Below are 20553 nucleotides of genomic sequence, written 5' to 3'. Positions count from 1 at the left end.
TGGGGTGTGTTTTTTTTTTTTCTTTTATTGCTGTATGGGAGCAAGTGGGCCCCAGTTCAAATCCCAGATGAGCCCGCTTTGCAGCTCCTTGTTTTGAGTAGTGTCTGTGTACATGGTGGCTTGTTGGTCTAGGGGTATGATTCTTGCTTCGGGTGTGAGAGGTCCCGGGTTCAAATCCTGGACGAGCCCACATTGAGCATATTGCTGAGAAGTATCAGTCAATTCTGCCTTCTTTCGGTCAATAGTACTCCTGCATGTTTTCGTGCTGATTTCTCCCTGTTCGTAGTTCCTCATCTGCAATTTAAACTTTGTACAACACTTCGCTCTTTGGGTTCCCGCACTTTCACTGAAAGGTGGGGGTGTGTCTAAGATGGTTCAGATCGGCTGCCATGCAGTGTAGCCGTTTGCGGTTGACTGGAGGCTCGTGTCCTTTGCTTTGATGTTTTTCTCAATATTGGTTTACAAGGTTCAGAGAGCGTTACACTGAACATTTAAAGGTCCCAGGTTCGATCCTGGGTTTACTCAGAGTGGAGCCGTGAATGCTTGCTGGTTAGTTGCTTTTCGCAGAGCCTCCTTGAATGTTTTCTACACTTCAAACAGATGTGCAGACACTGTTGGTTCCATGGTGTAATGGTTAGCACTCTGGACTCTGAATCCAGTGATGTGAGTTCAACTCTTGGTGGAACCTTGGGGTCTGTCTGGCTGTGCTTGGCAAGGAGGAGCTTTGGGGTATGTCACAACTTTCTCTGTGGCAGTGTGTCTTAAAATGTATTGCTACATTGGCCTCCTTTAACCATGGCCTCCAAACAATCTAGAACTCACATAAAACTGAGCTGGAACTAAATTGAGAACACCGATGTCACCTGACCCTCTGTGGAGAAGCAGTACAGACCTCAGACAGCTTCTCATCAGCAAGATTTGCGTGGCAGTGCCACAATGTAGACTTCTGCTGTTAAATTCAGCTCTTGTGTTTTGTCGTTGATATTTTAATCAACATTATTCTACAAAGGTAGGCCAAGCTAGAGCTGGTAGGTAAAAATTGAGTTGCTCAGAAATCTGGTCAGTGCATCTGGTCAGAGCTCTATTTCTGCCCTTGTCAGCTAAGAGGCAGGATATTGGAGCGACCGTAGCATCGAACAGAGTGAAATACATGGCAAAGTGGCCTCCACTGAGCAGCAACTTGTGGCTCGTTGGTCTAGGGGTATGATTCTCGCTTAGGGTGCGAGAGGTCCTGGGTTCAAATCCCGGACGAGCCCTCTTCTGTCTTTGCAGCATCTTTTCTTGAGCAGTTTCAGTCCATTCTGCCATCCCGGGTCAATCATACGCCACTGTCAATTAAGACTAAAGCTGCTTCTGCATGTTTTCATGCCCACTTCTCTTCTGCTCTTCTTAGTTCTTAATCTGCAGTTTAAACTTTGACTTTACATTTTTCCAAAAATTGGTTTAGGAATGCAGCCCAAGCAGTGGAGATATGGCAAAAAATAGATTCTTGGATCGCTTTACGGCCCTGTGAGCCTTCATCTTGCATTTGCTAGATGCAGGAGCATCTGAGGGCTTGTTGGTGTTGGGGTGTGTTTTTTTTTCTTTTATTGCTGTATGGGAGCAAGTGGGCCCCAGTTCAAATCCCAGATGAGCCCGCTTTGCAGCTCCTTGTTTTGAGTAGTGTCTGTGTACATGGTGGCTTGTTGGTCTAGGGGTATGATTCTTGCTTCGGGTGTGAGAGGTCCCGGGTTCAAATCCTGGACGAGCCCACATTGAGCATATTGCTGAGAAGTATCAGTCAATTCTACCTTCTTTCGGTCAATAGTACTCCTGCATGTTTTCGTGCTGATTTCTCCCTGTTCGTAGTTCCTCATCTGCAATTTAAACTTTGTACAATACTTCGCTCTTTCGGTTCCCGCACTTTCACTGAAAGGTGGGGGTGTGTCTAAGATGGTTCAGATCGGCTGCCATGCAGTGTAGCCGTTTGCGGTTGACTGGAGGCTCGTGTCCTTTGCTTTGATGTTTTTCTCAATATTGGTTTACAAGGTTCAGAGAGCGTTACACTGAACATTTAAAGGTCCCAGGTTCGATCCTGGGTTTACTCAGAGTGGAGCCGTGAATGCTTGCTGGTTAGTTGCTTTTCGCAGAGCCTCCTTGAATGTTTTCTACACTTCAAACAGATGTGCAGACACTGTTGGTTCCATGGTGTAATGGTTAGCACTCTGGACTCTGAATCCAGTGATGTGAGTTCAACTCTTGGTGGAACCTTGGGGTCTGTCTGGCTGTGCTTGGCAAGGAGGAGCTTTGGGGTATGTCACAACTTTCTCTGTGGCAGTGTGTCTTAAAATGTATTGCTACAGTGGCCTCCTTTAACCATGGCCTCCAAACAATCTAGAACTCACATAAAACTGAGCTGGAACTAAATTGAGAAGACCGCTGTCACCTGACCCTCTGTGGAGAAGCAGTACAGACCTCAGACAGCTTCTCATCAGCAAGATTTGCGTGGCAGTGCCACAATGTAGACTTCTGCTGTTAAATTCAGCTCTTGTGTTTTGTCGTTGATATTTTAATCAACATTATTCTACAAAGGTAGGCCAAGCTAGAGCTGGTAGGTAAAAATTGAGTTGCTCAGAAATCTGGTCAGTGCATCTGGTCAGAGCTCTATTTCTGCCCTTGTCAGCTAAGAGGCAGGATATTGGAGCGACCGTAGCATCGAACAGAGTGAAATACATGGCAAAGTGGCCTCCACTGAGCAGCAACTTGTGGCTCGTTGGTCTAGGGGTATGATTCTCGCTTAGGGTGCGAGAGGTCCCAGGTTCAAATCCCGGACGAGCCCTCTTCTGTCTTTGCAGCATCTTTTCTTGAGCAGTTTCAGTCCATTCTGCCATCCCGGGTCAATCATACGCCACTGTCAATTAAGACTAAAGCTGCTTCTGCATGTTTTCATGCCCACTTCTCTTCTGCTCTTCTTAGTTCTTAATCTACAGTTTAAACTTTGACTTTACATTTTTCCAAAAATTGGTTTAGGAATGCAGCCCAAGCAGTGGAGATATGGCAAAAAATAGATTCTTGGATCGCTTTACGGCCCTGTGAGCCTTCATCTTGCGTTTGCTAGATGCAGGAGCATCTGAGGGCTTGTTGGTGTTGGGGTGTGTTTTTTTTTCTTTTATTGCTGTATGGGAGCAAGTGGGCCCCAGTTCAAATCCCAGATGAGCCCGCTTTGCAGCTCCTTGTTTTGAGTAGTGTCTGTGTACATAGTGGCTTGTTGGTCTAGGGGTATGATTCTTGCTTCGGGTGTGAGAGGTCCTGGGTTCAAATCCTGGACGAGCCCACATTGAGCATATTGCTGAGAAGTATCAGTCAATTCTGCCTTCTTTCGGTCAATAGTACTCCTGCATGTTTTCGTGCTGATTTCTCCCTGTTCGTAGTTCCTCATCTGCAATTTAAACTTTGTACAACACTTCGCTCTTTGGGTTCCCGCACTTTCACTGAAAGGTGGGGGTGTGTCTAAGATGGTTCAGATCGGCTGCCATGCAGGGTAGCCGTTTGCAGTTGACTGGAGGCTCGGGTCCTTTGCTTTGATGTTTTTCTCAATATTGGTTTACAAGGTTCAGAGAGCGTTACACTGAACATTTAAAGGTCCCAGGTTCGATCCTGGGTTTACTCAGAGTGGAGCCGTGAATGCTTTTCGGACACCATTCTGATGCTTGCTGGTTAGTTGCTTTTCGCAGAGCCTCCTTGAATGTTTTCTACACTTCAAACAGATGTGCAGACACTGTTGGTTCCATGGTGCAACGGTTAGCACTCTGGACTCTGAACCTTCAAGAGTCTGTCTGGCTGTGTTTGGCAAGGAGGAGCTTTGGGGTATGTCACAACTTTCTCTGTGGCAGTGTGTCTTAAAATGTATTGCTACAGTGGCCTCCTTTAACCATGGCCTCTAAACAATCTAGAACTCACATAAAACAAGTGGGCCCAAGGTCAAATCCCAGATGAGCCCGCTTTGCAATTCCTTGTTTTGAGTAGTGTCTGGCTACATGGTGGCTCGTTGGCCATGGGTATGATTCTGGCTAAGGGTGCCAGAGGTCCCGGGTTCAAATCCCGGACGAGCCCTCTTCTGTCTTTGCAGCATCTTTTCTTGAGCAGTTTCAGTCCATTCTGCCATCCCGGGTCAAACATAAGCCACTGTCATTTAAAACTAAAGCTGCGTCTGCATGTTTTCATGCCCACTTCTCTCTGCTCTTCTTAGTTCTTAATCTGCAGTTTAAACTTTGACTTGACATTTTTCCAAAAATTGGTTTAGGAATGCAGCCCAAGCGGTGGAGATATGGCAAAAAATAGATTATTGGATCGCTTCACGGCCCTGTGAGCCTTCATCTTGCGATTGCTAGTTGCAGGAGCATCTGAGGGCTTGTTGTTGTTGGGGTGTGTTTTTTGTTCTTTTATTGCTGTATGGGAGCAAGTGGGCCCAAGTTCAAATCCCAGATGAGCCCGCTTTGCAGCTCCTTGTTTTGAGTAGTGTCTGGCTACATGGTGGCTCGTTGGTCTAGGGGTATGATTCTCGCTTTGGGTGTGAAAGGTCCCGGGTTCAAATCCCGGACGACCCCACATTGAGCATATTGCTGAGAAGTATCAGTCAATTCTGCCATCTTTTGGCCAATAATACTCCTGCATGTTTTCGTGCCGATTTCTCCCTGTTCGTAGTTCCTCATCTGCAATTTAAACTTTGTACAACACTTCGCTCTTTGGGTTTCCGCACTTTCACTGAAAGGTGGGGGTGTGTCTAAGATGGTTCAGATCGGCTGCCATGCAGGGTAGCCGTTTGCGGTTGACTGGAGGCTCGTGTCCTTTGCTTTGATGTTTTTCTCAATATTGGTTTACAAGGTTCAGAGAGCATTACACTGAACATTTAAAGGTCCCAGGTTCGATCCTGGGTTTACTCAGAGTGGAGCCGTGAATGCTTTTCGGACACCATTCTGATGCTTGCTGGTTAGTTGCGTTTCGCAGAGCCTCCTTGAATGTTTTCTACACTTCAAACAGATGTGCAGACACTGTTGGTTCCATGGTGTAACGGTTAGAACTCTGGACTCTGAATCCAGTGATCCGAGTTAAAATCTCGGTGGAACCTTCAAGAGTCTGTCTGGCTGTGCTTGGCAAGGAGGAGCTTTGGGGTATGTCACAACTTTTTCCATAAAGTCCATTTTTTTTGGAGCGTCCATTCAGGTATAAGTTTGAGGGCTCGTGTACGTGGGTTAAGGGGACCTGCGCGCTGACCCCAAAAAATTTTTGCCGGACGCGACGTCGATGTCTGCCGGACCGCGCCGGCCCACGAGAGACCCCTGACCGGCCAGGAGGATCTGGACCCCCGAGGGGCCCCGCGGAAGCCCACCCAAATTTGTGGCCCCTAAATGCCACCCTGGGTCCCACGAACCCACTATTTGTCCATTTGACCATTATATTCACAGAATGACTACGGATCACATGCGGAACATTTGCGGACCCCACCCCCTGGTCCCACGGACCCAATATTTGTCCATTTGACCATTAGCGTTAGAAATGGGCCTCGGTTGGACATTTTTTTCTGAGACATCCCAGGGGCCCAAAACTTGGAACGGGGGCCTCCCCCAGTGAGCTTACGAAGGCCCGGGGCCCAAGAGCCCTTGCAATCAGTGTCCACGAACCCGCTATGCTTAACACATTCAAATAAATGGCAGGTGGGATTTTTTTAGAAAAGTCCCAGGGGCCCGAAATTCGGAACGGTGGCTCTTTGGGGTCCCTGGATCGTGCAGTCAAAAGCGCGGGGCCCTAGTGCGATGCACTTTTTTTCCTTTAGTGCTATGACTACGTGCTTCGGGGCCCTGGGTGAGGGGCCCCTGAGATGCCAGAATCTCAAATCTGGGGGCCCTACGACCTACCGTCTCCGATATGTGGACATCCCACCTTCAATCAAAACGCGTACCTGTTTCGTGGACGTGGGCTCCCTTCTGTAACCCTTTGACCCCTTAATGAGATCGTAGGGCCACCAGACTTCTATGCCCGTTTGAGGGGATCCCCCCGAGACACATATCCAAATTTCGGCCCGATCGGACCGTTGCGAACCGTGTCAACGAACCCGCTAGTCCGAACCCATTCAAGTAAATGGCAGGTGGGACTTTTTTAGAAAAGTCCAACGGACCCAAAATTCAGTTTGATGGGTCAAGGGGCCGCCTCGAGTGAGCTGCCAATGGTGCACGGCCGTAGGGACCTTGCAAGTCATGTCCACGAAACAACTATTCTAATACTGTAGAATATGCATAGAAAAAAAGTTGGATTTTGGTTAATTTCCCCATATGTGGTGCATGTCCACCAGCAATTTATTTGATGGGATATGTGTCCACTTGCAGTTTATTAAATAGCATTCCTATATGAATATATGGAAAATGGGATATGTGTTCACTTGCTGTTTATTAAATAGCAATTCTCTTACTGTTAATGAAAACACCTCTACTGTACTCAGCACGCTCAGCAGAGGCCATTCATGCCAGTTTTATCACATAATACTGTAAAATATGCATAAAAATTAATGTCCATGGGAGCACTACGGAGGTCCCGCCGAATAAATTGTAAAAGGACATTATTTAAAAAAAAACACCTCCCAGTTGCCATTTATTCAGCGCACCCTTCATAGTGGTTCCGTGGACAGATGAATATTAGCAATTTCGTGGTTGAAGTCTCATCAGATGTACTCTGCAAGCTCCGAGGAATCCATTTTTGTAAGTTTTGTCCCATAATACTGTAGAAATGTGCATAGAAAAAATGTTGGATTTTGGTGTTCACCAAATTGTCACACACTTTGCCAAGCTGTAACTCCGCCAAAACGGGGCCAAACTGCACCAAAATCGGGTCAAAGTCAGACCAGGGGGACCTCTATCCGACGCCACCAGCCCCAAGTCCCTGAACCCCCGGGAGGCGGAGATACGGTGCCCCAAATTTGGTGTCCATCCAATATGAATAAATGGCAAGTGGGATATGTGTCCAACTTAGGTTTAACAAAAAGCAATTGTATTAAATTTGATTTAATTAAATATAGGCAATATTGTTGATCAAAATGCCTGCAGTGTACTCAGACAGCTCAGCAGAGTCCATTCATGTAAGTTTTATCACAATATACTGTAGAATTTGCATAAAAAATAATGTCCACGGGAGCACTACGGAGGTCCCGCTGAATAAATTGTAAATGGAATTTTTTTTTGAAAAAACCTCCCATTTGCCATTTATTCAGCACGCCCTTCCTAATTGTTCCGTGGACAGATAAATTTTAGCGGTTTCGTGGTTGAAGTCTCATCAGCTGTACTCTGCAAGCTTCCAGGAATCCATTTTTGTAAGTTTTATCCCATAATACTGTAGAATTTGCATAAAAATGAGCGTTGAATTTTGGCACACATGTGCACCACATGTGGTGCGAATCTCCCTTTTCATTAAATAACAACTGTATTTAACTTTATTTATTTCAAATGTGTGTTATTGTTAATGAAAAGACCTTTACTGTACTCAGGACACCCAGAGGAATCCATTCATGTAAGTTTTATCCAATAATAATGTAAAATATGCATAAAAATGTATGTCCACAGGAGCGCTATGGAGGTCCCGCTGAATAAATTGTAAATGTACATTTTTTTTTAAAAAACCTCCCGTTTGCCATTTATTCAGCATGCCCTTCCTAATGGTTCCGTGGACAGATAAATTTTAGTGATTTCGTGGTTGAAGTCTCATCTGCTGTACACTGCAAGCTCCGAAGAACCCATTTTTGTAAGTTTTGTCCCATAATACTGTAGAATTATGCATAGAAAATATTTGGATTTTGGTTAATTTCACCACATGTGGTGCATGTCCACCCGCAATTTATTTGAACCCCATTCAAATATATGGCAGGTGGGACTTTTTTAGAAAAATCCCAGAGGCCCGAAATTCGGATCGGTGGGTCCAGGGGCCGCCGCGAGTGAGCTGACGAAAGCGCGGGACCTTAAGGCGAGGGAAAAATTCGGAGCCTCCTGCACAAAATCTCTCCCTCAGCCCTCTCTGACTCCTACATGATCAGAGCATTTTGAGAGATTTGAGGGTGCCGGGTGGGCATTTTTTTTCAAGGTCCTACAGCTTCGTGCTTTGGGGACATGGGAGAGGGGCCCCTGAGATGCTTGAATCTCGAATCTGGGGGCCCTACGACCCATAGTCTCCGAAGGGCGGATGTCCCACCTCCAATGTAAACACATACCGGTTTGGTGGACAATCCCTCTGGTTTTTGACCTTTTGACCCCTAAGGAAGGTCATTGGGCCACCAAACTTCTCTGGTGGCTCCTGAGGGCCCCTAAAACGTGCTGTCAAAAGCGTGAGGACCTAGCGTGATGCACTTTTCTCCTTGGGTCCTACGACTATGTGTTTCGGGGCCCTGGTTGAGGGGCCCCTGAGATGCCAGAATCTCAAATCTGGGGGCCCTACGACCTACCCTCTCTGAACTTTGGAAGTCCCACCTCCAATCAAAACGTGTACCTGTTTGGTGGACGTGGGGTACCTTCTGTGACCGTTTGACCCCTAAAGAAGATCGTAGGGCCACCAGACTTTTATGCCCAGTCGAGGGGGTCCCCATGAGACACATATTCAAAATTCGGCCCGATCGGACGCTTGCGAGTCCTGTCCACGAACCCGCTAGGCCGAAAACATTCAAGTATATGGCAGGAGAGACTTTTTTAGAAAAGACCCAGGGGCCCGAAATTCGGATCGGTGGGTCAAGGGGCCGCCCCGAGTGAGCTTCCGAAAGCGCGGGGCCCTGGGGCCCTCGCGAGTTGTGTCCACGAATCCGCTAGGCCGAACCCATTCAAGAATGTGGCAGGTGGGACTTTTTTAGAAAAGACCCAGGGGCCCGAAATTCGGATTGGTGGGTCCAGGGGCCGCCCCGATTGAGCTGCCGAAAGAAAAATTCGGAGCCTACTGCACAAAATCTCTTACATGATCAGAGCCTTTTGTGAGATTTCAGGGTGCCGGACGGGTATTTTTTTTCAAGGTCCTACAGCTTCGTACTTTGGGGACATGGGAGAGGGGCCCCTGAGATGCAAGAATCTGGAATATGGGGGCCCTACGTCCTATCGGCTCCAAACTGTGGATGTCCCACCTTCAATCAAAACGTGTACCGATTTGGAACGTACCGATTTTTAGAAACGGGTCCCAAATTTCACAGCGGGGTCCGTGGGGCCCCCCCAGTGACCTCACCGAGACCGCGGGCTGATCGGAGCGACTTGCGTCGGCGACCCCGAAATGGCCAGAGGGGGCGCCGGTGAGCGCCCGCGGGCCGGGACGCCCACCCCCCACCTCTGGGACCCTTTTGGGAACGTTCCGTAAAAATAGTGGAAAATTGGACAAATAGTGGTTCCGTGGGACCGGGGGTCCTCGCGGCTCGAGGGTCCGATCCGCGATGATAATGGTTAAATTGACAAATAATGGGTTCGTGGTCACGGGGGTCCGCACAGTGGACCCATATGGCGGGTGGACAAAACTCAGCTCGCTGGGATGCGAAGCCCACCCTAGAACAGCCCCGGCCATTCGTTTAATGGGAGAAACGCCAAATAATAGGGTCCTGGGAGCGAATACCCCCAATGGCCAGCAGAACGATGGCAAAAGGACCTTTATAGGGTTCGTGGTCACGGGGGTCCGCACAGCGGACCCATATGGCGGGTGGACAAAACGCGGCCCGCTGGGATGCGAAGCCCACCCTAGAACTGCCCCGGCCATTCGTTTAATGGGAGAAAGGCCAAATAATAGGGTCCTGGGAGCGAATACCCCCAACGGCCAGCAGAACGATGGCAAAAGGACCTATATAGGGTTCGTGGGAGGTGGGGGTGGGGGTGGGGGGGCTCTCCCAGTGGTCAACATCACCCCCTAGAGGTGTCAATACTTGGTTTACTGCGGAATCCCTACGGAAAAGAGGGGTAAGCCGACTCGTCCCGTTGGCCAGTTTTCTAAAGGAGAAAATGGATCCAAATTGACAGTACAATCCCTTCGAACCATTATGCGGTATATGGCAATTTAAATGAATGGGGTTTTTTCCACAAACCCATTATGTGTACTACCTCTGTGGCAGTGTGTCTTAAAATGTATTGCTACAGTGGCCTCCTTTAACCATGGCCTCCAAACAATCTAGAACTCACATAAAACTGAGCTGGAACTAAATTGAGAAGACCGCTGTCACCTGACCCTCTGTGGAGAAGCAGTACAGACCTCAGACAGCTTCTCATCAGCAAGATTTGCGTGGCAGTGCCACAATGTAGACTTCTGCTGTTAAATTCAGCTCTTGTGTTTTGTCGTTGATATTTTAATCAACATTATTCTACAAAGGTAGGCCAAGCTAGAGCTGGTAGGTAAAAATTGAGTTGCTCAGAAATCTGGTCAGTGCATCTGGTCAGAGCTCTATTTCTGCCCTTGTCAGCTAAGAGGCAGGATATTGGAGCGACCGTAGCATCGTACAGAGTGAAATACATGGCAAAGTGGCCTCCACTGAGCAGCAACTTGTGGCTCGTTGGTCTAGGGGTATGATTCTCACTTAGGGTGCGAGAGGTCCCGGGTTCAAATCCCGGACGAGCCCTCTTCTGTCTTTGCAGCATCTTTTCTTGAGCAGTTTCAGTCCATTCTGCCATCCCGGGTCAATCATACGCCACTGTCAATTAAGACTAAAGCTGCGTCTGCATGTTTTCATGCCCACTTCTCTCTGCTCTTCTTAGTTCTTAAACTGCAGTTTAAACTTTGACTTTACATTTTTCCAAAAATTGGTTTAGGAATGCAGCCCAAGCAGTGGAGATATGGCAAAAAATAGATTCTTGGATCGCTTTAGGCCCTGTGAGCCTTCATCTTGCGTTTGCTAGATGCAGGAGCATCTGAGGGCTTGTTGGTGTTGGGGTGTGTTTTTTTTTATTTTATTGCTGTATGGGAGCAAGTGGGCCCAAGTTCAAATCCCAGATGAGCCCGCTTTGCAGCTCCTTGTTTTGAGTAGTGTCTGGCTACATGGTGGCTCGTTGGTCTAGGGGTATGATTCTCGCTTCGGGTGTGAGAGGTCCCGGGTTCAAATCCCGGACGAGCCCACATTGAGCATATTGCTGAGAAGTATCAGTCAATTCTGCCTTCTTTCGGTCAATAGTACTCCTGCATGTTTTCGTGCTGATTTCTCCCTGTTCGTAGTTCCTCATCTGCAATTTAAACTTTGTACAACACTTCGCTCTTTGGGTTCCCGCACTTTCACTGAAAGGTGGGGGTGTGTCTAAGATGGTTCAGATCGGCTGCCATGCAGGGTAGCCGTTTGCGGTTGACTGGAGGCTCGTGTCCTTTGCTTTGATGTTTTTCTCAATATTGGTTTACAAGGTTCAGAGAGCGTTACACTGAACATTTAAAGGTCCCAGGTTCGATCCTGGGTTTACTCAGAGTGGAGCCGTGAATGCTTTCGGACACCATTCTGATGCTTGCTGGTTAGTTGCTTTTCGCAGATGCTCCTTGAATGTTTTCTACACTTCAAACAGATGTGCAGACACTGTTGGTTCCATGGTGTAATGGTTAGCACTCTGGACTCTGAATCCAGTGATCTGAGTTCAACTCTTGGTGGAACCTTGGGGTCTGTCTGGCTGTGCTTGGCAAGGAGGAGCTTTGATGTAGGTCACAACTTTCTCTGTGGCAGTGTGTCTTAATATGTATTGCTACAGTGGCCTCCTTTAACCATGGCCTCCAAACAATGTAGAACTCACATAAAACTGAGCTGGAACTAAATTGAGAAGACCGATGTCACCTGACCCTCTGTGGAGAAGCAGTACAGACCTCAGACAGCTTCTCATCAGCAAGATTATTTGCTGTAAACAAGCCAGAGTTAGCTACAAGTGCTAGTTTCCATCTGTTGTCCCTAGCCAGATCTTAACAGGCACCCTAAAATACAAAAGTCAATAAAGATACACTAAAATACAGTAGCAATGTAATAAATACAGCAGAAATTTTAAAACAATATGGGCATACTCTCAAACAGACAATGTTGTTCACATCATCAACCCTCAACTTAATTACAGTATAAAGTAGATACAGTATATGAACAAATAATAAAAAAATATACATACATACATACATACATACATACACATATACACACACATATATATATACATATATATACATACACATACATATATATATATACATACACACATACATACATGTTCATAAACTTAAACATTTGGTGTATGGTTACAATTATAATTATCCCTAATCCAAGATTTAAGCTGGTTTTTAAAAGAGGAGAGACTATTACACTCCCTTAACTCATTGGGTAGGCTATTCCAAAAAATTGTAGCTCTGACAGAAAAGGCTGTATTTCCAATCCTACTTTTTCTATATTGAACTATGCAGTCCCCTCTGGTGGTTGCTCTGGTTACTCTATTGACCCTATCTTTCTGTTTTATAAACTGGCACAGTGGTGGTGGAGCAAGCCCACGGAGTACCTTAAAGACAAGACATGCGTCAGCAAAGTGTCTGAAGTTTTCAAAGCTAAACATATTGTGTTTTTTGATTATGTGACAATGATGATAGCTATTAGCCTTACAGTCCAATGTCTTTAATGCCTGTTTATAGAGTGACTCCAATGGTTGCAATGTTGTTTTATTGGCTTGCGACCAGCTTGTTAAACAATAAGAAAAATGTGATAAGATCATCGCATGCAAGAAAAGCTTTGCAGCCTTCAATGTTAGATATGATCTTATATGCTTAAAATTTGCAAGATTAAATTTAACAATATTGGCAACCTTTTTTGTATGCTTTTTAAAGGAGAGTTGTGAGTCTAGGATGATTCCCAGATATTTAAAGTCAGATACCACTCTAACCTTATCTTGGTTAACAATTACCTCAGGGTCATAAGTCACAGTAGTTTGTTTTGTAAAATACATACATACTGTTTTACTTATGTTCAGATGTAAGCATGAATTAGTTAGCCATATGGATACCTTGCTCATGGCCTCAGTCAGTTGGTGTGCAGCTTGTTGTTTATTTTTAGCATGCACGTAGAGGACTGTGTCATCTGCATACATTTGTAAATGTACAGATGGACAAACAGTGGGCAGGTCATTTATATAGAGACTGAACAAAAGGGGGCCCAGTATAGATCCTTGAGGGACACCTATTCTAGAGTTTAGATATGTGGATTGAGTGTTGTTAATGCGTGTGCTTTGTTTTCTGTCAGTTAAATATGATTTCATCCATTTAATTGCATTCCCACAGAAATTAAAGTAGGATAATTTTGACAAAAGAACGTCATGATCGACGGTGTCAAATGCTTTTTTGAAATCTAAAAATATTGCACCCACCACGCCTCCTTTATCTAGATTCATTTTGATGTTCTCGATAAAAAAGCAGTTGGCTGTTTCCGTGGAGTGATTACTTCGAAAGCCAAACTGCATTGGGTGCAGTGGTGTATGGCCTTTACTAAGATGAGCAGTCAGCTGTTTCGCCACCCATTTCTCTACTACCTTGGATATTACAGGTAGTATACTGATGGGCCTATAGTTCTCTACTAGTGTTTTATCACCGGCCTTGAAAATGGGGGTTACCACGGCTGTTTTCCAGGAACTTGGGAAAATACCTTGTTTAATTGATAAATTGATTAAATGTGTAAGAGGTATAATTAAAGACTGTTTATGAGTTTTAAAAAATACAAAATCAAGACCAAAAGCATCTTTAGCTTTTGAGTTCCTTAGTGAATTTATGGTATTCTCTACCTCAAGTTCACTAATTTCCTCAATTCTAAAAACTGGTTTGTCATTATCAATAGGAATGCTCACTATATTACTAGTAATGCACTTCTGTGCCAGTTCCTCAACTGATTGGATAAAAAATTTGTTAAAAGTGCTTGCTATAATATCTTCTTCTCTGGTTATGATTCCATTTAATTTCAGTTCAAGTGCCGGTGCGCAGTGCTGAGTATCTTTACCAATTAATTTATTAAGATTGTTCCAGATTAATTTCCCATCTCCCTTTGCATCATCAATTACTTTTATATAGAAATCTGCTTTGGCTTTCCTTATGTTCCTTACTACTCTATTTCTGAGGGATGTATAGCTATACCAGTCACTTCTGAGTCCTGACTTAAGTGCAATCTTTAGTGAGGAGTCTCTGTCCCTCATCTGTTTCCAGAGAGCCTCATTGAGCCAAGGTTGAGAATTTTTCTGTCTTGGTCTGTGTGACATTCTTCTGTTATATAAGGATATTATAGTATTAATAGTGCTTGAAAACATATTGCAACTGTTCTCTATATCTTCAATAACCAGAAGATCAGTCCAGTCGATATCATTTAAGGCAGATTTGAATTTGTCCATATCATTTTTAGGAATACTCAATTGATGTTGTTTCACTATGATTGTTTTCTTAAAACGTTTTTTGGTGAGTTTCCTTCCTAATAGTGTTATATTATGGTCAGATAAACCTGTTAATAAATTGTATGATTTTGTTATCCTTTCCGGTCTGTTTGTAAACATTAAGTCAATTTGCGTCTGAGAGGAGTGAGTGATGCGGGTGGGACCAAGAACTAACTGGGTGAGATCAAATTTGTCTGTTATATCTTTAAGTTTTTTCCGATCAATTTTATTTTCCCAGTTTATATTAAAATCACCCATTAAAATTAACTCCTTTCTTTCTTGACATTGTTTTAACAGTTTGTGTAAATTATCATAAAAAGCAATGGTAGATGAAGGAGGACGATAAAAACAAATTAAAATAAATGACATTTCAGGGGATAGCCAAACGTTCAGTCCAAGGCATTCAATATCTAATCCAGGCGACCATTCAATCAGATTACATTTGATTGTGTCTTTTCACATAGATTAACACGCCTCCCCCTCGCCCTTTGTCTCTGTCCTTTCTGAAAACATTGTATCCAGATACATTAACAGCAGCCTCTGGGGAATATTTACTTAACCACGTTTCCGAGACACCAAGAAAATCCAGGTTGGAATTATTTAGTAGATGTTCCATTTGATCGCTCTTTGAGACCATACTACGGACATTAATATGTCCGCCTAATAATCCCCTTGGTTTGGAGCGTGGGTCCCATAGAATTTTTGCCTGGTTTAAAGTTTTAAAAAATTTAAACTTACGATGTTTCCTGATAGCTGGATTGAGATCAGTAAGTTTTCGTTTATCACGAATAGGCCGCATTACCGGTGTAGAGATCCCCAGCATCGGAGACATGAATGATGAAAGCTTACCACTGGCATGCGTCAAAGTTGTGAAGTGTTCCTCACGTGTCGCTCCGTGTAAGGTGGAATCCAAACCGGAGGCCACACATGGATTCAGCGCATCCAGGGAAGACCGCAGCATGCCGTCCACCTGTGCCATCCACGAGCACCCGCGTGATCCTCGGCTTCCTCCCACGTTCAGACTCCGACTGCGGCCGTTGTCCCACCGGTAATCCAGGGCAGGTCCCAGGCGACAGCCGTGCGCGTCCATGGAGAGGACGGCGTCACCAATACCGGCTCCGTGCGGACCAGGGTTAGGCTCTACATCTCCAGCCAAGAGAAGGATAGTCAACAGCAAAAGAATATCCTGGTAGGGCCGTCTTGATTTTATTTTCCTTCGGGAACCTGTATGATTTGGCAGGGTAGCTTGGCCTTTGTTTAGCAGAGCTTCGTAAATAGTATGTTGGCTCGATGCGTTTGGACTGCGTTTAGACTTTCCAAGCCCAGCTGAACCGGCACAACAACATCGCACAGACAGTAGGAGTAGCACAACGACTAAACTTGCTACAAACAGACTTTTTGTGATCGTAGCACTTTGCCTTGATTGTATGAGATGGCGTGAGCCAGTTTTATACGAAAAATAGTGTTTTGCGTGGTTGGTAGCATTGTTTGCGTATACGGCGACAGCAGCACCTGTCCGCATGCGTCCTGCCATGATCTCTTAAAGACCTCTCTGAGAAGTATTTTAATCAACATTATTCTACAAAGGTAGGCCAAGCTAGAGCTGGTAGGTAAAAATTGAGTTTCTCAGAAATCTGGTCAGTGCATCTGGTCAGAGCTCTATTTCTGCCCTTGTCAGCTAAGAGGCAGGATGTTGGAGCGACCGTAGCATCGAACAGAGTGAAATACGTGGCAAAGTGGCCTCCACTGAGCAGCAACTTGTGGCTTGTTGGTCTAGGGGTATGATTCCCGCTTAGGGTGCGAGGGGTCCCGGGTTCAAATCCCGGACGAGCCCTCTTCTGTCTTTGCAGCATCTTTTCTTGAGCAGTTTCAGTCCATTCTGCCATCGCGGGTCAAACATACGCCACTCTCAATTAAGACTAAAGCTGCGTCTGCATGTTTTCATGCCCACTTCTCTCTGCTCTTCTTAGTTCTTAATCTGCAGTTTAAACTTTGACTTGACATTTTTCCAAAAATTGGTTTAGGAATGCAGCCCAAGCAGTGGAGATATGGCAAAAAATAGATTCTTGGATCGCTTCACAGCCCTGTGAGCCTTCATCTTGCGTTTGCTAGTTGCAGTAGCATCTGAGGGCTTGTTGGTGTTGGGGTGTGTTTTTTTTTCTTCTATTGCTGTATGGGAGCAAGTGGACCCAAGTTCAAATCCCAGATGAACCCGCTTTGCAGCTCCTTGTTTTGAGTAGTGTCTGTGTACATGGTGGCTTGTTGGTCTAGGGGTATGATTCTCGCTTCGGGTGTGAGAGGTCCCGGGTTCAAATCCTGGACGAGCCCACATTGAGCATATTGCTGAGAAGTATCAGTCAATTCTGCCTTCTTTCGGTCAATAGTACTCCTGCATGTTTTCGTGCTGATTTCTCCCTGTTCGTAGTTCCTCATCTGCAATTTAAACTTTGTACAACACTTCGCTCTTTGGGTTCCCGCACTTTCACTGAAAGGTGGGGGTGTGTCTAAGATGGTTCAGATCGGCTGCCATGCAGTGTAGCCGTTTGAGGTTGACTGGAGGCTCGTGTCCTTTGCTTTGATGTTTTTCTCAATATTGGTTTACAAGGTTCAGAGAGCGTTACACTGAACATTTAAAGGTCCCAGGTTCGATCCTGGGTTTACTCAGAGTGGAGCCGTGAATGCTTTCGGACACCATTCTGATGCTTGCTGGTTAGTTGCTTTTCGCAGAGCCTCCTTGAATGTTTTCTACACTTCAAACAGATGTGCAGACACTGTTGGTTCCATGGTGTAATGGTTAGCACTCTGGACTCTGAATCCAGTGATCTGAGTTCAACTCTTGGTGGAACCTTGGGGTCTGTCTGGCTGTGCTTGGCAAGGAGGAGCTTTGGGGTATGTCACAACTTTCTCTGTGGCAGTGTGTCTTAAAATGTATTGCTACAGTGGCCTCCTTTAACCATGGCCTCCAAACAATCTAGAACTCACATAAAACTGAGCTGGAACTAAATTGAGAAGACCGCTGTCACCTGACCCTCTGTGGAGAAGCAGTACAGACCTCAAACAGCTTCTCATCAGCAAGATTTGCGTGGCAGTGCCACAATGTAGACTTCTGCTGTTAAATTCAGCTCTTGTGCTTTGTCGTTGGTATTTTAATCAACATTACTCTACAAAGGTAGGCCAAGCTAGAGCTGGTAGGTAAAAATTGAGTTTCTCAGAAATCTGGTCAGTGCATCTGGTCAGAGCTCTATTTCTGCCCTTGTCAGCTAAGAGGCAGGATGTTGCAGCGACCGTAGCATCGAACAGAGTGAATTACATGGCAAAGTGGCCTCCACTGAGCAGCAACTTGTAGCTCATTGGTCTAGGGGTATGATTCTCGCTTCGGGTGCGAGAGGTCTTGGGTTCAAATCCCGGACGAGCCCTCTTCTGTCTTTGCAGCATCTTTTCTTGAGCAGTTTCAGTCCATTCTGCCATCCCGGGTCAATCATACGCCACTGTCAATTAAGACTAAAGCTGCGTCTGCATGTTTTCATGCCCACTTCTGTCTGCTCTTCTTAGTTCTTAATCTGCAGTTTAAACTTTGACTTTACATTTTTCCAAAAATTGGTTTAGGAATGCAGCCCAAGCAGTGGAGATATGGCAAAAAATAGATTCTTGGATCGCTTTACGGCCCTGTGAGCCTTCATCTTGCGTTTGCTAGATGCAGGAGCATCTGAGGGCTTGTTGGTGTTGGGGTGTGTTTTTTTTTTCTTTTATTGCTGTATGGGAGCAAGTGAGCCCCAGTTCAAATCCCAGATGAGCCCGCTTTGCAGCTCCTTGTTTTGAGTAGTGTCTGTGTACATGGTGGCTTGTTGGTCTAGGGGTATGATTCTCGCTTCGGGTGTGAGAGGTCCCGGGTTCAAATCCCGGACGAGCCCACATTGAGCATATTGCTGAGAAGTATCAGTCAATTCTGCCTTCTTTCGGTCAATAGTACTCCTGCATGTTTTCGTGCTGATTTCTACCTGTTCGTAGTTCCTCATCTGCAATTTAAACTTTGTACAACACTTCGCTCTTTGGGTTCCCGCACTTTCACTGAAAGGTGGGGGTGTGTCTAAGATGGTTCAGATCGGCTGCCATGCAGGGTAGCCGTTTGCGGTTGACTGGAGGCTCGTGTCCTTTGCTTTGATGTTTTTCTCAATATTGGTTTACAAGGTTCAGAGAGCGTTACACTGAACATTTAAAGGTCCCAGGTTCGATCCTGGGTTTACTCAGAGTGGAGCCGTGAATGCTTTCGGACACCATTCTGATGCTTGCTGGTTAGTTGCTTTTCGCAGATGCTCCTTGAATGTTTTCTACACTTCAAACAGATGTGCAGACACTGTTGGTTCCATGGTGTAATGGTTAGCACTCTGGACTCTGAATCCAGTGATCCGAGTTCAAATCTTGGTGGAACCTTGGGGTCTGTCTGGCTGTGCTTGGCAAGGAGGAGCTTTGGGGTATGTCACAACTTTCTCTGTGGCAGTGTGTCTTAAAATGTATTGCTAAAGTGGCCTCCTTTAACCATGGCCTCCAAACAATCTAGAACTCACATAAAACTGAGCTGGAACTAAATTGAGAACACCGATGTCACCTGACTCTCTTTGGAGAAGCAGTACAGACCTCAGACAGCTTCTCATCAGCAAGATTTGCGTGGCAGTGCCACAATGTAGACTTCTGCTGTTAAATTTAGCTCTTGCGTTTTGTCGTTGATATTTTAATCAACATTATTCTACAAAGGTAGGCCAAGCTAGAGCTGGTAGGTAAAAATTGAGTTTCTCAGAAATCTGGTCAGTGCATCTGGTCAGAGCTCTATTTCTGCCCTTGTCAGCTAAGAGGCAGGATATTGGAGCGACCGTAGCATCGAACAGAGTGAAATACATGGCAAAGTGGCCTCCACTGAGCAGCAACTTGTGGCTCGTTGGTCTAGGGGTATGATTCTCGCTTCGGGTGTGAGAGGTCCTGGGTTCAAATCCCGGACGAGCCCACATTGAGCATATTGCTGAGAAGTATCAATCAATTCTGCCTTCTTTCGGTCAATAGAACTCCTGCATGTTTTCGTGCTGATTTCTCCCTGTTCGTAGTTCCTCATCTGCAATTTAAACTTTGTACAACACTTCGCTCTTTGGGTTCCTGCACTTTCACTGAAAGGTGGGGGTGTGTCTAAGATGGTTCAGATCGGCTGCCATGCAGGGTAGCCGTTTGCGGTTGACTGGAGGCTCGTGTTCTTTGCTTTGATGTTTTTCTCAATATTGGTTTACAAGGTTCAGAGAGCGTTACACTGAACATTTAAAGGTCCCAGGGTTGATCCTGGGTTTACTCAGAGTGGAGCCGTGAATGCTTTTCGGACACCATTCTGATGCTTGCTAGTTAGTTGCTTTTCGCAGAACCTCCTTGAATGTTTTCTACACTTCAAACAGATGTGCAGACACTGTAGGTTCCATGGTGTAACGGTTAGCACTCTGGACTCTGAATCCAGTGATCCAAGTTCAAATCTTGGTGGAACCTTCAAGAGTCTATCTGTCTGTGCTTGGCAAGGAGGAGCTTTGGGGTATGTCACAACTTTCTCTGTGGCAGTGTGTCTTAAAATGTATTGCTACACTGGCCTCCTTTAACCATGGCCTCCAAACAATCTAGAACTCACATAAAACTGAGCTGGAACTAAATTGAGAAGACAGATGTCACCTGACCCTCTGTGGAGAAGCAGTACAGACCTCAGACAGCTTCTCATCAGCAAGATTTGCGTGGCAGTGCCACAATGTAGACTTCTGCTGTTAAATTCAGCTCTTGTGTTTTGTCGTTGATATTTAAATCAACATTATTCTACAAAAGTAGGCCAAGCTAGAGCTGGTAGGTAAAAATTGAGTTTCTCAGAAATCTGGTCAGTGCATCTGGTCAGAGCTCTATTTCTGCCCTTGTCAGCTAAGAGGCAGGATGTTGGAGCGACCGTAGCATCGAACAGAGTGAAAGACGTGGCAAAGGGGCCTCCAATGAGCAGCAACTTGTGGCTCGTTGGTCTAGGGGTATGATTCTCGCTTCGGGTGTGAGAGGTCCCGGGTTCAAATCCCGGACGAGCCCACATTGAGCATATTGCTGAGAAGTATCAGTCAATTCTGCCTTCTTTCGGTCAATAGTACTCCTGCATGTTTTCGTAGTT

The 20553-nt window shown here is 45.5% G+C and overlaps 11 non-coding genes across 11 annotated transcripts; all 11 read left to right on the top strand.

Annotated features, from left to right (window-relative positions):
- The first annotated feature begins 1184 nt into the window (after nt 1–1184).
- Nucleotides 1185–1256, top strand: trnap-agg (transfer RNA proline (anticodon AGG)). Its single transcript has one exon. It is a non-coding gene; the product is annotated as a tRNA-Pro (tRNA).
- Nucleotides 1257–2746: 1490 nt separating this feature from the next.
- trnap-agg (transfer RNA proline (anticodon AGG)) lies at nt 2747–2818 on the top strand. The gene has a single exon. It is a non-coding gene; the product is annotated as a tRNA-Pro (tRNA).
- A 7701-nt stretch (nt 2819–10519) lies between these two features.
- On the top strand, nt 10520–10591 carry trnap-agg (transfer RNA proline (anticodon AGG)). Its single transcript has one exon. It is a non-coding gene; the product is annotated as a tRNA-Pro (tRNA).
- Nucleotides 10592–11012: 421 nt separating this feature from the next.
- Nucleotides 11013–11084, top strand: trnap-cgg (transfer RNA proline (anticodon CGG)). The gene has a single exon. It is a non-coding gene; the product is annotated as a tRNA-Pro (tRNA).
- Nucleotides 11085–16146: 5062 nt separating this feature from the next.
- Nucleotides 16147–16218, top strand: trnap-agg (transfer RNA proline (anticodon AGG)). The gene has a single exon. It is a non-coding gene; the product is annotated as a tRNA-Pro (tRNA).
- Nucleotides 16219–16640: 422 nt separating this feature from the next.
- trnap-cgg (transfer RNA proline (anticodon CGG)) lies at nt 16641–16712 on the top strand. Its single transcript has one exon. It is a non-coding gene; the product is annotated as a tRNA-Pro (tRNA).
- A 1511-nt stretch (nt 16713–18223) lies between these two features.
- Nucleotides 18224–18295, top strand: trnap-cgg (transfer RNA proline (anticodon CGG)). Its single transcript has one exon. It is a non-coding gene; the product is annotated as a tRNA-Pro (tRNA).
- A 448-nt stretch (nt 18296–18743) lies between these two features.
- Nucleotides 18744–18815, top strand: trnaq-cug (transfer RNA glutamine (anticodon CUG)). Its single transcript has one exon. It is a non-coding gene; the product is annotated as a tRNA-Gln (tRNA).
- A 496-nt stretch (nt 18816–19311) lies between these two features.
- Nucleotides 19312–19383, top strand: trnap-cgg (transfer RNA proline (anticodon CGG)). Its single transcript has one exon. It is a non-coding gene; the product is annotated as a tRNA-Pro (tRNA).
- A 449-nt stretch (nt 19384–19832) lies between these two features.
- Nucleotides 19833–19904, top strand: trnaq-cug (transfer RNA glutamine (anticodon CUG)). Its single transcript has one exon. It is a non-coding gene; the product is annotated as a tRNA-Gln (tRNA).
- Nucleotides 19905–20402: 498 nt separating this feature from the next.
- trnap-cgg (transfer RNA proline (anticodon CGG)) lies at nt 20403–20474 on the top strand. Its single transcript has one exon. It is a non-coding gene; the product is annotated as a tRNA-Pro (tRNA).
- The last annotated feature ends 79 nt before the right edge of the window (nt 20475–20553 follow it).

The sequence above is a fragment of the Carassius carassius genome, chromosome 1, assembly GCF_963082965.1.
Source record: "Carassius carassius chromosome 1, fCarCar2.1, whole genome shotgun sequence".
NCBI lineage: Eukaryota > Metazoa > Chordata > Actinopteri > Cypriniformes > Cyprinidae > Carassius > Carassius carassius.
Note: the sequence above shows the minus strand (reverse complement) of the source record. Positions and strands in the feature narration are given on the sequence as shown.